We start from the raw sequence: 14,385 nt of genomic DNA, 5'->3' as shown, positions 1-14,385 counted from the left end.
GATAATTGACTATATTTCCAAACTCCAGTAACTTTTCCCCCAGAGAAATCCTACATTAATTTACCAGTTTAGTTCTATATGGAATTCTGTCTTATTTAGGGATATTAGCACATAATTGAATTTATGTCTTTTTAAGTTTTTGTAAGCAATACTCTAAATGGGAGGTAATGTGGAATGAACATCTGACATATCTTCATATTTTGAATATGGAACCTTTTGTGATCCAAGTCACTGATGTACTTGCTAACTATATTTTCTGTATATGTGCAGTAGAAGGTTAAGCTCAATTGAGCACTAAAGTTAGAAAGACAAACATTTTTTTCCATAAAAATAAATTTTAAGCTTTATTTTTGGATATACAGACTTCTTTCCAATGCTATTCTTCATTTTGTTTTCTATCTTTTTTTTCAAATTCATAAACAATCAACAGAGGCTGAATTACAAAAGAAATCAGTGAAAAGTCAAAACAATCTTGAGAACAATAAAAATACTCAACTATCTGTAAGTCAATGTTAAATTTGAGTTGCTACTTAGATATTTTCTTTTGTGAAATAATTTATCATAGGCTCAATGAAGTTTTCTTATATATATGCCTTTATATTGATTTGTCATAATTAAAATTAATTTTAAAAATATTTAATTTTTAGAAACTTAGAACTTTCTTAGAATAGACAATAGTTCCTAACTAATCTTCCTCTCAGATACGTCTTTAAGTTTTTATCCTGTACACTTCCTTTCTTTGAAAATTTTTAATGAGAAGGACATGAAGATATGAACAATGAAGTACTTATCATCAAGTTATTCTATAACTTTTTAAAATTTGTGTCTTGTAACATTTTGTATGCCTGTGTTTTTCTAAGTTTGGAAAACATGTTTCTTTTGGTTTCAATAATATTTCTTCAAAATAGGAAATCTTCTATGATAAACTCCTTGAAAAAAATTCAGGGAATTTACTATTGATATTTACTTTGTCAGAATAACATCATGGATCTGCAACCAAGGCATAGTCCTCATTCATCAATGAGACTAAGTCCAAGATTCACAGATCTTAATTCAGGAGAAGCTAAGACTCCTATGTCATCAGTAAGTCATTGAACACATTTTTTTTTTTAAATCAGGGAACACAATATATTTTACTAGCCCAAAAATTGCATATCAAATGTGTAGTGTGGGTTAAGATTTATTCAGTGATAAGGTATTATACAGCTTATGAAATTTCAGTAACATTTTAGGCTGTTATTGTCAAGATGAATGCTGCATAAGAATTATATGGTAAATTATTTTTATCTGGATAATTTCAAGAAGTAAGAATTTGGATAGAAAATGGGAAATTATTAAAATGATAGTATGTAGTCATTGAATCATAATAATCATTGAGTAGAATTTTTTCTGTACTCTTCATTGATAATTTTGTTTAACATATTATTGGAAAATTCTATGAATTGCAGTTTGCTTCATTTTTACACACATCTATCTATTTTGGAATCATATCTATTTTATTCTTATCATTACTATTTATTTATCCCTTGTATTTAGATAGATCTTTCTTATTTTCAAAAAAGAGCATGAACCTTTTCAAATGCATTTTACATACTTCTGAAAGATATACATTAATCTTTGTTATATACATGGCTTGCTATATCTTACACTTTTAAGTTATTGGTTCATAATATTAAATATACTATTTTAGATATTATACAAAGTAGTTCCTGTCATTAAGGAAGTTCCATACATATGTAGTCTTCTATATTCTCTTTAGTGCCTTACTTACCACTCCCAGGGTTTCTCCTGCTCATGCTAGTCTTGTTTTCCTTACAAATAACTACTTTTTATGGATTTATTGTCACACCTATAATATTTTCTATTATCATTCCCTCCTTTCCTCCTCAGACTGCTCTTCCCCTCTTATAGTTCCCTTCCTACAGTCATACCTTACAAGCATACAGATAAAACCCACCCCTACTATAAATACAAATATATATCTTGATACACTCATTTTTGTATTCCCTCTAGGCAAATTCACTCTAGACCTACGAATGAACAAAAGAGCAAAAAATGTGCTTTTACAAATATTAATCTAATTCTGGATCAGTTGGCTCTGGTGATATATTGTGTTCCCCAATATATTGTGCATCCTAATAAACTTATCTGGGGTCAGAGGACATAACAGCCACTAGATAGACATAGGGGCCAGAAAATGGTGGCACACACACCTTTAATCCCAGCATTCCAGAGTCAGAGATCTGCCTAGATCTCTGTGAGTTCAAGGCCACCCTGGAAACAGTCAAGCATAGTGACTCATGCCTTTAATCCCAGGAAGTAATGGCAGGAGGCAGAAAGGTACTTATCTCATGAGGATGAGGAACTATAGTTGGTTAAGCTTTTAGGCTTCCAGCAGCAGTCAGCTGAGATTTATCCTGGATGAGGACTCAGAGCCTTCCAGTCTAAGGAAACAGGATCAGCTGAGAAGTTGGCCAGGTGAGGTAGCTGTGGCTTGTTCTGCTTCTCTGATCTTCCAGCATTCACCCAAATACCTAGCTCCAGGTTTGTTTTCATTAATAAGATCCTTTAAGATTCATGCTACAGTTGGCTCAGCAGAGTAATCTCTATTTTCATTTACTTTACTGTATTACCATGGTTTATTTATTTTTATTGTGTGTAAATTTTCAGAGTGGATGTGCTAAACATTTCTTTATCTACTCATCTTTCTGAAATTCCAAGATGACTCTCTGTCTTAGCTATTGGGATCACTGTAGGAATAAAATTTGATGTGAGAATATCTCTGTGGTATACTGAGCTGGACATCATACTATTCTCAATTGTTAGACGGTTGCTGTTTTTCCATTTTACTTGATACCATTCATCTGCTATTGCTCCCCTTCTTCCCTATGTTTTCTAGCTGATATACTTCTCATTTAACACTTTCTTCTCTCTATTTTGCGCATGCTTTTTAAACTTCCATCCTTTACTAAATTCTCCAACTTTATAAATTCTGTCATTAGGATTCAAAAATACTTACAACATCATTTTAATCAACTGCTAGAACCAGTACAAATTCAGAAGGATTTTTGTTTGATTGACTGGTTGGTTTGTTTTTTGTTTGTTTGTTTGTTTGTTTTTTGTTTTTCTGGAATAGAAGATAGTTTACACAAAGATGAAATAAAAATTTCCCTTTATTCCAGTAATAAGATTTTATCTATAACGACAAATTTTGCTCTTAAGGTGGGAAAAGCTGAAAAATTAACAAAATTAACATTTCAAAGAGAGTTATAATTAAGGAAAGCTTCAAATACTTGTATAAAAAAAGAAAAATATTGTGAGAATAATAAATTTAATCATGTCATATTTAAGTTACAGGGTGTCTAAGGGATAAAGTATAAATAGTTGATACCAATTAAATAAAGAGGTTTGGATTTTCATCCTTATACAGTTACTGTTATAAGATATAAAATAGAATTTGAATCATTTTTTCCAGTTGTTTCTAAAAAATGTGCTTTATTTATCTTTTACAATTGTACATATAAACTTATTCATCCATAAAAACTTTGTGTATAACAAATTACATTTTTTAACATATTAACATCATTTTTCAATTCCTAAATTACAGACCAAAGAATGTTACTTGATACATTTTTATAATTTAATGGAATAATTGGCTGTGAAGAGTTCCATTAAAGAAATACACATTTCATCAATTCTCGCTCATATAAACCCTCCTCTTTCTCGCTAATTAGACTCCCGGTGCTCCACCCGGGGCCTAGACGTGGATGTCTGCATCCAGATTCCTCAGTCCTTGGATGGACTTTCTGGCACAACTATTAGGGTGTTTGGCCATTACATCACCAGAGTAGGTAAGGCCCGGCTGTCTCTTGGCCATTGTCAGCAGTCTTTTGTGTGTGTGTGTGTGTGCATGTGTGTTGTTTTTTTACATTTAACTTTAGTTTTAAATTTTTAAAAAATATTGGCCATAGATAGATAGATAGATATGGTGGATACAATTTTGACTAAATCTCCCAATTCTGTTGCCTTAAAGCTAAGAAATATTTGGCATCTGTAAAGGGTTATATTGAAGTTTTAGATAATGGGAATTATCTCCTAAAGTAAAGTTTTCAGCTAAAGATAAATAAGCTGAATTGAAATTCTCAAATGGGAAAATAAAAAAAATAATATTTTTATTGCAGATCTTGGAAAAAATAGTATTTATTATTGCAGATTTAAAAAATTTTGGCTAATATTAAATCTGTGTTGTTTTCTTTAATGTTTGTGGTATAACTAAATACATTTATTTATTACGAACAGTGGCATTCAAGATGATCAAATTATGTGTGATGGAAGCAAAATAACCAGCCATTAGTATGTAAATACTTACATTTAAAAGACTAACATTACAATGTTTTTGTTTTTGTTTTTGTTTTTAAATATTGTAGCATAGAGCAAATAGCACTAATGTTTTTTAAACTTCTCCATGGGATAGAAAGGTAATAATTTCATACTTTATTTTAAATATCCTTAAATGATAAATGTTCCTTCTAGAAGAGCTATAGTTACTGTTGGGCTATAAACAATAAACTTTAAGGTAGGTAACAGGTTATTGTTATCAAATAGATTTAATTCACCTTCTTTGCTTTGTATCTGCATATGTTAATAAGTAGAAGACTGAGTTGTGAGGTATATTGAATCAAAGACAGTAAAAAATATACAGAGGCATTCTTTCTTTGAATTAATTAACTTTACATCCTGTCTGTGGTTTCCCTTCCCTCCTCCCAGCCCCTCTCCCCAGCTCTCCCTCTGTTCCTACCCCCAATCCACTCCTCCTCCATTTCTGTTCAGGATAGGGCAGGTCTCCCATTGATATCAACAAAACGTGGCATATGAAGTTGCAGCAAGACAAAGCACCTCCCCATATGTTAAGGCTAGGCAAGGTGATCCGGTGTGAGGAAAAGAGTCCTAAAAGCCAGTACCAGAGTCAGAGACAGCCCCTGCTATTAGGGGTTCCAAAAGATCATCAAACTATATAATTGTAGCATAAACAGTGCCTACATGAGTCCTGTGCGGGCTCCCTGGTGGTTGGGTCAGTCTCTGTGAGCCCCTATGAGCTCAGGTGACTTGATACTGTGGGTCCTGTGGTGTCCTTGACCCTTCTGGCTGCTAAAGTCCTTTCTCCCCCTCTTCTGCAGGATTCCCTGAGCTCTGCCTAATGTTTGGCTGTGGGTTCCAGAGGCAGTCTTAAAAGTAAAACTATGTTAAGGCTCCCCATCTTCCTCGAAGACATCAAACCACTTTGTCAGCTATACTGTTTAATTAAAGTAGATACTTTGCTGAATTTTATAATTGGATTTTGACTCTATCATGGTGATAAAAATTTCTCGCATTTGTCAAATTTTATGGTGGATCAACGTGAAATTTGGAAATTATCTTACATTTTCCAGTTATTTCAAATTATTATACTTAGAACTCTGAACTTCCACTCTGTCCCTTGCTTTGAGCAAACCTGGCTTCATTTTTTGAGGGGCTCCTTCAGATTTTGGTTACCCCAAATCCCAGTGAAAAAGGAGGGAACATAAAAGACTATATGAGAAAATACCTTAGTGCAGATAGAGGAGGACCCCCCCCCAACACCTTTGTTTTGGAAGAACTAAAAGTTACAGTTCTAAAGATGGCTTTTAATGTTACATATCCCTAACAGAGCGTTTCTTTTATAACAGTTGTATAGGAGTTAGAAGTATGAGTTAGCAAAGCATACATGGAAGAAAAAGCTCAAAATGAGGAGTGCCCCATTTAAAATTTTAAAAAATAAAAGAAGACATATCGTTTTTACTTAGAAATAAATGAAACATTTTCCCCTAAACTTTCCATGACCTTTTATAACAAACTAAGCACATAAAGATTTTATGAAATAAGTTCTTCAGTATTTTCAACAGTCAACTCATAAAGACTATTGGGGAAAATAGATCTTTATTATGAAAACAGTTATCTTTAATCTTCAACTCTCATTAAAGGTTGCAGCAAACAGGAAGAAACATGCAAGCAATGAAACGGAAGATGCAACACACTCCTACGGTTGTGCAGCATCGTCTGCCGCTCCTGGTGTCTCCGAGGCTTCTGTTGTCGCTGCTATCGTTGCTGCAACTACTCCCGCTGCTGCAGCCCCTGCTGCCTCTACTGCTGTTGCTCCTGGTGCTGCACTGGACAGTTCTGCTGTTCCTGTTGTTGGTGGTGCTGCTGCTGCTCTAGACGCTGCCATTGCTGTTCCTCCAGGTACTCCTGCGTTTACTACTGCTGCTGGTGCTGGTGCAGCCCTGGATCCTCCTGATGCTTCCTTTGCTGCACCCGCTGCTGCTGATGCTACAAAACGTAGATTGATTCTACAAGGAAAACATGTGGAAGCAAGAAAGCAGCAACCCCACGTTGAGGAGGCAGAAGAACATGATGGGTAAACTAGGAAGATTTAAAATTAGGTATTGTTCCTGCCTGTTGAATGAATTCTACTTCTTGATAATTTCCATACCTAACTTGGTTTTACTAGGGATAATCCTGAATGGGAAGACATCAAACAAACAAACAACAACAACAACAAAAAAAAACTAAAAAAATAAATAACAAAATTATGTACCATTGGGTCCCATTAATATTGATGCATTTTGTTTAAAAGATAATAACCAAGGTTGTCAAAAATGTGAGGCAAAACAAACTTGGGAACCAGTGTGTATAATATAGTAGCAATGATTCACACAATTCCAAAGTATCACTGTTTTTATCTAACAATTTCATTTTGAGGATGAGTTCTTTTAGATTAGGAAAATATTGCTTTTAAACACAACCACAGACATTCTGAAAAACAATATTGTCTATCATAGGCAAAATAGAAAAGATGCAAACATATGTGATACATATTAAACAAAGTTGAAGAATAATATACAGAATTTGAATGCATATGTAGATGTATGTTCAAGAAACAAGGGTATTTATTTAAGCATCATCAGATTATAGTGTTACACTTAAAATAACCATCAGTAAGGAATTAGATTACCAAATCCATATAAAATGTAGTATGTGAATATTTAAGAAAATGAGTTTCAATCTATACTGTACTCACAATTTTGCCAGTAAAATATTCCAGAGACATGGATTTTGATAGCACATCTGAAGCAAATTTTGTTCTAAAACTACATCTGGAGAGTTGCAAAAGGAAGCTGCTTGCTAGAATGGAATTCTACTTCCTAATTAACAAAACTATTAGTTGTTAATCTGTCTGTTTCTTCTCAGTGCTCCTGTGTTGATAATTGAAACCACAAATTAGTCTTGCTGTTGCTGTGAGGATTATACCCAAGGAAAATGTCAATAAATGTTTCTGTTATCTATTATCTGTTGATATGCAATGGCCTAATTTTAGTTTGAAGTTTACTATCAGCTATCAGAGTAGTTATGCCTACTTTCTTTGTTTCTAATCACTTGGTAGGTTGATTTTCACCCTTTGTCCATGAGTTCCTTTACCAGTATTTCATGGAGACCTCAGATCATTGGATGCACTTTTGTTAATGCAATAAGCCAATCTAGATTTTATTTATTGATGTGTTTGGCTTACTTAAGTGTAAAGTTATTGTTGAAGATCTTTATTAATAACTGAAGTTTTATTGCCTGATTTTCTGGTGTATTGCATTATTATTAGCTTTATCATTCTCCCCAGTTAGCCTCAGGGCCTGTGCTGAATTATTTTGTGGGACATGATGGATTCATTCCAACTCTTTGTTCAGATACTGCTCCTAAGGTATTTATTCTTTCCTGTGTCCCATAATTGGGACTCCTTCTCTTTCCTCTGTGTACAGTATTTATTAAGTGCAGGCTGTGAGGTCACGTTGAGAAATTAGCCCTCCATATTGAGATCATTCTTTTTGACTCTTTGCTATGCCCTAGATCCTCCACTTTTTCCTTTATCTAAGAAACAGCCTGTGTCTGAGCAACGGAATCACTTTTTCATCTTGGTTTCTAGCTACATTTTGTCGCCTCTTTCAATAATATTTTTTCTCTCTCTCTATTTTAACACAATCTTCATTGAAATAAAAGTCCATCACTTTACGCCTCTTTTTCATTCCTCTCTCCCCTCCCAGCAACCCTACCTCAAACCCATCTGATCTCCTTTTAAGTTGATAGCATCTTCTTCACTGCTATTGTTACATACATATATGTATTTTGTATGTATGTATGTGTTTATGCAAATTTATATTGGTCTCCCTTCACTCAAGTGAGCAAACAGCTACCACATTTCTTCTAAGAGCTTTGAATCTCCTTGGAATTCTATTGGAACTCATGCCATTCTAAAAGGAACTTTCAGAAATCCTTTTGAGATGAACTCATTATCTTGGCTTCCCATTTAGGCCAACTATGACAATGTTTTAGACCAGGACTCTAAGGTTCACCAGAAAATTTGTGACCTTGCCTTAGAATTTTCTGAATTCTTACATCCATGGTCCTTTTACGAGTGTGGATTCCCAGTGGCATCTGGGTTTGATCTCATTAGAAGTCATTCACACTGCCATTTTTTTTTAACAATTTGTACATGGGTAGTGTAAAAACTAGAAACCAGTATTTGCACACAGTAAATGTTGGCTCTTCTGTGTTACATGGATTTTTAACTTGTGTATCAAGTAAATTTAATATTCAGCTGTTAGGTAGCTTCCTCTAAGCTTCATTACCTTTATAATTTCCAGTCAGTCTCTTTGTGGTCCATGAGCTCCCTCTAGCAATAACTTTGGATCTTTTGTGGCTCTTTCTTTTAAAGATACAGAACATATCACATTTAAAGGCTGAAGATGTGGCTCATGTGTTAGAGCATGTACCTAACAAATGGAAAGATCTGGTTTTGATGTCCAAGTGCCTCAGATGTAAACAATTTTGCAAGTCAAATTTTGTGCTGGCATAATACAATTGATACTGATGAAGACTTGAGATTCTAGTATCACTTAATTACTGTATATTTGTATTTTCTCTTACTCACTGACTTAAAACTACAGTCATCAAACACCTGCATTAGCTGAGTACAATTGTTTTTGACATTGTTTTGTTTTGCTTTTAATGTTTCAGGCACAAACAACAACTAAACCATACTCAGAATTCTTGAGAGTCACACAGCTTCAACAATAAATGTGATGGAAACCAAAATTAGAAGCCTTAAATCTACACTCTCTAAATAAAAAGTTAGCAGAGGAGCATTAAGTGCATTGGAACTGGAATGATCTAAGTACCTCCATCATGAAGAATTAAGCATTAGAAAATCACTTCAATATTACCTAAACAAGTAAGGAAAACACATATATGTAGAAAGCCCAATAAGTTTATTCATTTGTCTCTAAAATTAATTTTTAGCAAAGAACTATTTGTGAAATTCCTATAAGAATTGTTTAGACAAAGTGAATGTTAGTTATGTGATATAAATTTGGGAAATAATACTATTGCATAAACTTATTTTTAAATGATCACTCTTATAGATTAGGATATTTGATATTTTCTGCTTTTTATTACACTTGATAATTTCATATACTTAGTCAAATCAGGTATATATTCACCTGTGTATTTTTGAAACTTTCTAATTAAGACAGTGATATTTACATAAAACCTTTGTAAGCATTATCATAAAGATAAATATTGAATGTTGAACTACCTTTAAAATATTATAGCTTAAAAAAAGGGTACAAGTACCACCACCACTACTTCACCAGGCATACATATTCTGACAGTTGGTAGATAATTTTCTTTGCTGTGAACTTTGATTGTACCACTAGAGGGAGCCAGGAGACAAACTGTTCTTTCGAGTTTCTTTTTTTTTTTTTTTTTTTTTGGTTTTTCGAGACAGGGTTTCTCTGCGTAGCTTTGCGCCTTTCCTGGAACTCACTTGGTAGCCCAGGCTGGCCTCGAACTCACAGAGATCCGCCTGGCTCTGCCTCCCGAGTGCTGGGATTAAAGGCGTGAATAGTATTTTACAATACTATTCAGTTCTACATAACAGCCACAGATTCCCTTGTTCTCCCCCTTCCTGCCCCCTTCCCCTTCCCCCCAGCCGCCCTCCACCATTCCCACCACCACCAGATCAAGGCCACCCCGGAGGACTGAGATCGACCTGATAGACTCAGTCCAGGCAGAACCAGTCCCCTCCTCCCAGATTGAGCCAAGCATCCCTGTATAAGTCCCAGGTTTCAAACAGCTTTCTCATGCAGCGAGCCCAGGACCTGGTACCACTGCCTAGATGCCTCCCAAACAGATGAAGCCAATCAACTGTCTCGCCTATTCAGAGGGCCTGATCCAGTTGGGGGCCCCTCAGCCTTTGGTTCATAGTTCATGTGTTTCCATTTGTTTGGCTATTTGTCCCTGTGCTTTATCCAACCTTGATTTCAACAATTCTCGCTCATATAAACCCTCCTCTTTCTCGCTAATTAGACTCCCAGCACTCCACCTGGGGTCCTAGCCGTGGATGTCTGCATCCAGATTCCTCAGTCCTTGGATGGGGTTTCTGACACAACTATTAGGGTGTTTGGCCATCCCAAGTTTCTATACTCTTCACAAAGGCATTCTGTGGTATAGGGAAAGACTAATATGGGGGAACGGTGCAGAAGAAAGCCTAGATCAGAAGCAATGTTTAAAAATTGTTGCGTGTGAAGATATTGGAAGCTATATTGGCGATTTCCACTGTGCTGCCTTGGTGTTGAGGAAATGATGTCACAGTGTCTTAAGCTTCTTTGGTTCTTTTTCATTAACAGCCCCACATCACATTCTCGTAGGAGTTTGTTGTGAATTATTCCCCAGTGCCAAATGTTTAATTATACTCAGCTAATACATGAGGTGCACATAAGGGAAAGCAAATCTTTTCAAATCATGTCAAAAGGTGATATTTGTAAAATCTACTAACCGGTTTACAAATATCGTATGACCTCTTCTTGGAAGGCATGAGGACTGCAGTGATGACACACAGATGACCATTCTACTCATCCCAGCTTTGTGGGGCAGTGAGTGGAACTGGGGTAACTTACAGGAGCTTGAGTAAACTCTTACTCACAGTAACATGGGGAACTTACAGGGAGCTACAGCAACCACAAAAAAAGATTCTTTCTCTTTGTGCAATGATTAATTGTCTATACGTTCTCATGGAGAAGTAAGGACTCATGAGGCCCCAACTCCATATGAAAATAAGGGGCCCGGTGTGTCAACAATTCTGGTGCAGATAATTACATCTGCTAAGAGTTTAAGAGGGCAAAAGCCATATCTTGTTCAAAGGACAGAGTGGTATAATAGTGAAATCCACATATTCCTAGATGTTTCCTATTAGCTTGTCAAGTGAATATGTTTAAGCATGACATCATGATGTTATCACAAATTTTCATGTAATAAATCCCTTTAATAAAAAAAAGTGAACATCCAGGACCTTATGTTACTCTTTACATATTTTATTACATATTTCAATAACATCATGAAGAACATTATAAACATATTTAGTCTTGATAAAAGGAGTCTTATTGGTCAAGATGCACATCATTGATGGCTATACCCATCCCTCCTTCTTTAAAAATCTAGTTTCATATTTGGAATACCTCTAGAATCACATGAACTATCTTTGGGAAAATTTCATGCCCACAAATGCATACAGTTGGTACACTCAGCAGCACCTTCACTGTTAGCATGGCATTTCCATGAAAATTTAATTTAGTCTCATGGCAGTATTGTTAAAATGCAAGTAATGTAATAGACCTTCAGGAGAAATGGCAGCTTTAAATTTTACTCTTTCCAATCTTTGCAGGAGTAATGAGAATTTAGAGAAGAACAGGAAAAAGCTTCACATGAAAATGCAGCACAGCAGATCTACAGGAAATGCACAAAGCTTGAGGCCGTTCACAGAGTGCTCTTCTGCTGGTTATTTTGATAGCATCCCAGGACCCAGAATAAGTCTCCTCTGGGGAGAAAACCTGACAGCATCTTCCTCAGACTCTCCACGATCAACCAGGGACCTGGAAGACTGCCTAGGAATGGTTAGCTATGCTTCCCGTTGTACAGTTCTGTGCAGTTCTTGTTTTCAACTTGGTTAACTATTAGGCTTTGCAGTTGACCCCTCCTAAGTTAAGACAAGAGCGAATCATGATAAAGAAGAAAAGTAGAGGGATTAGAGAGAGGGCTCCACTGGGAAACTGTGCTAATGTGCCAGTGCAAGGGCATAAGTTCAGATTTCCAACACCCACCTAAAAGTTTGGCATAGTGCCTGTCACTGTAGTGATGGAGAATGGGTGGAGACAGGGGGATCCTGTGGTTCTAAGTCAGGCTAGTCTTGAATAAACTGTGAGCTCTAGGTTCAGTGTGGAACCTTGTTTAAAAAAAATAAAGCAGAAAAGTGAGAGAAAGATAGTGGAAGTAAGCTACCCCTACAGAAGTACATGCACTGATGAGTGCCACCCCATACATTATTAGTACACACGTATGTAGTGGGTAGCCATTCCAGCTTGGATCTGGAAGTTCCAACCCCCATTGAGACTCTGGCAACTGTCACGCCTACGAGGCGGGGCGAGGGGAGGCGCCTGGAGACCAGAGAGCTGGATGGGCCAGTGCTCTCTCTGTGCACTCTCTCTGTGCCGGGATGCTGAACGGTGAAGATGGACTGTGCAGAGAGAGTGCACAGAAAGAGCGCTGGCCCATCCAGCTCTTGGGTCTCCAGGCGCCTCCCCTCGCCCCGCCTCGTATTTGTGACAGTTGCCAGAGTCTCAATGGGGGTTGGAACTTCCAGATCCAAGCTGGAATGGCTACCCACTACACACGTATACACACACACACACACACACACACACACACACACACACACACACATACACACACACACACTACATGGAAAAGAGAGAGAGAAAGAAAGAGAGAAAACAAAATTAGAATAACTTGGAGATGTCTTGGTGTTCTTATTTCTATGAGACATCATTTACAAACTTTATACACATGTAAGTGAATTTAAACATTTTTAAATGTATGTAAAATTGGAATGCAAATTGCTTTTAGGAAATGATTATTCCTAAACAGACGAAGTGGCTCAGTGTGTAGAGGCCTGTGTTGTGATGTCTGATGACTGCTCAATTTTCAAAGCCCACATGTGAAAGGAGAGAACAAGTTGACCCATCAGTTGTCAACTGACCTAGACAAATGCTCCATGACATGTGTATGTGTACACCCAGATACAGACACACACAAAATGAACACATAGACACACAGATGCATAAATGAACAGACATGAATGAAAGGGATGATTCCTGCACATAAGTCTACGTATGCTTTGACATGCTGTGGCTTACTTTCTAAGCAACTTTTGCTTGGCCATGCAACATTTTGCTAAATCTTACTTTTAGGTTTCATGTTCCAGCTTAATTTCAAGATGATGTGTCCTATGCACTAGGAGCCATCATATACTTTTGTTTTGTCCCCACTAGATGTTATGACCTTGCAGTTACAAGTTATGTACCTAACATGAGGAGATATATCTTTAGGTTCTGTGTATAAAGAATCATTATCTGATCACTGAAAAAAATATATCGTGCTGAGAATTGAGGATATAATCTGTTGTTGTAAGCACACTCTTCTGCCACTGAACTAGAATTATTTAATTGATGTAAAGGTTATAAATGACATCTGACTTTTTTTCAAATGCAACATGAGTCCCAATTGAATCATAGATAGAGAAGCAAATAAAGCAAGATATGTTGCCAAAATGTATGAATTTAGTTTAATAAATTTTTGAAATAAAATTTAAATAGTAACTGGCTTTCCCTTTATTTTGCTATATTAACTAGTCTTGTTACAGGCATTGAATGAATATATAAGGTGTAAACATTCATAAGGTTCTCATTATTAATCGTCTACAACTTTTAAAAGCATCTACATTTTGGAAAGAAAAACAAAGACATAATTGCTAAAACACAAGGTACTGAAGACACAAAACAACAACACTGAAAATAATCAACACAATTCTTGCCAGTAACACGCATAAATTTCAGTAGTAACTTTAACTATTAATGGCCTCAACTCTCCAATCAAAACATGTGGGCTGACTGAATGGATCAAGAAACAAAATCCATTTATTTGTTATCTAAAAGAAATACATCTTATCTTGAATGATAGATACTTTAATGATAATATAAAGGTATGGAAAAAAATACTCTGATCAAACAGGACCAGGAAGTAACCAGGCATCACTATCTATCCCAATATCTGACAACAGAGACTTTGATCTAAAACTAATTAGAAGAAATAAAAATATATACTTCATTCCATTTAATGGAACTGCCAACCATCCTAAATATACGTGTACCAAACTCTGTTGCACCAAAATTCATTTAAAAAGTTGTATCATGCTGGGCGGTGGTGGCG

General features: G+C 35.9%; 1 protein-coding gene across 3 annotated transcripts in view; it reads left to right on the top strand.

Moving 5' to 3' along the window:
* LOC143272955 (uncharacterized) overlaps window positions 1-13,775 on the top strand; it is a 29,874-nt gene extending 16,099 nt beyond the window's left edge. For all 3 annotated transcript variants that reach the window (XR_013050639.1, XR_013050638.1, XM_076570271.1), the window contains 6 exons: window positions 431-501; window positions 976-1,083; window positions 3,735-3,851; window positions 6,000-6,458; window positions 9,082-9,295; window positions 11,786-13,775. The gene's annotated coding sequence lies outside the window, so the exon portion shown is untranslated. The remainder of the gene's footprint in view (window positions 1-430; window positions 502-975; window positions 1,084-3,734; window positions 3,852-5,999; window positions 6,459-9,081; window positions 9,296-11,785) is intronic.
* Window positions 13,776-14,385: the final 610 nt, after the last annotated feature.

Source organism: Peromyscus maniculatus, chromosome 4 (assembly GCF_049852395.1).
Source record: "Peromyscus maniculatus bairdii isolate BWxNUB_F1_BW_parent chromosome 4, HU_Pman_BW_mat_3.1, whole genome shotgun sequence".
Lineage (NCBI taxonomy): Eukaryota > Metazoa > Chordata > Mammalia > Rodentia > Cricetidae > Peromyscus > Peromyscus maniculatus.
Note: the sequence above shows the minus strand (reverse complement) of the source record. Positions and strands in the feature narration are given on the sequence as shown.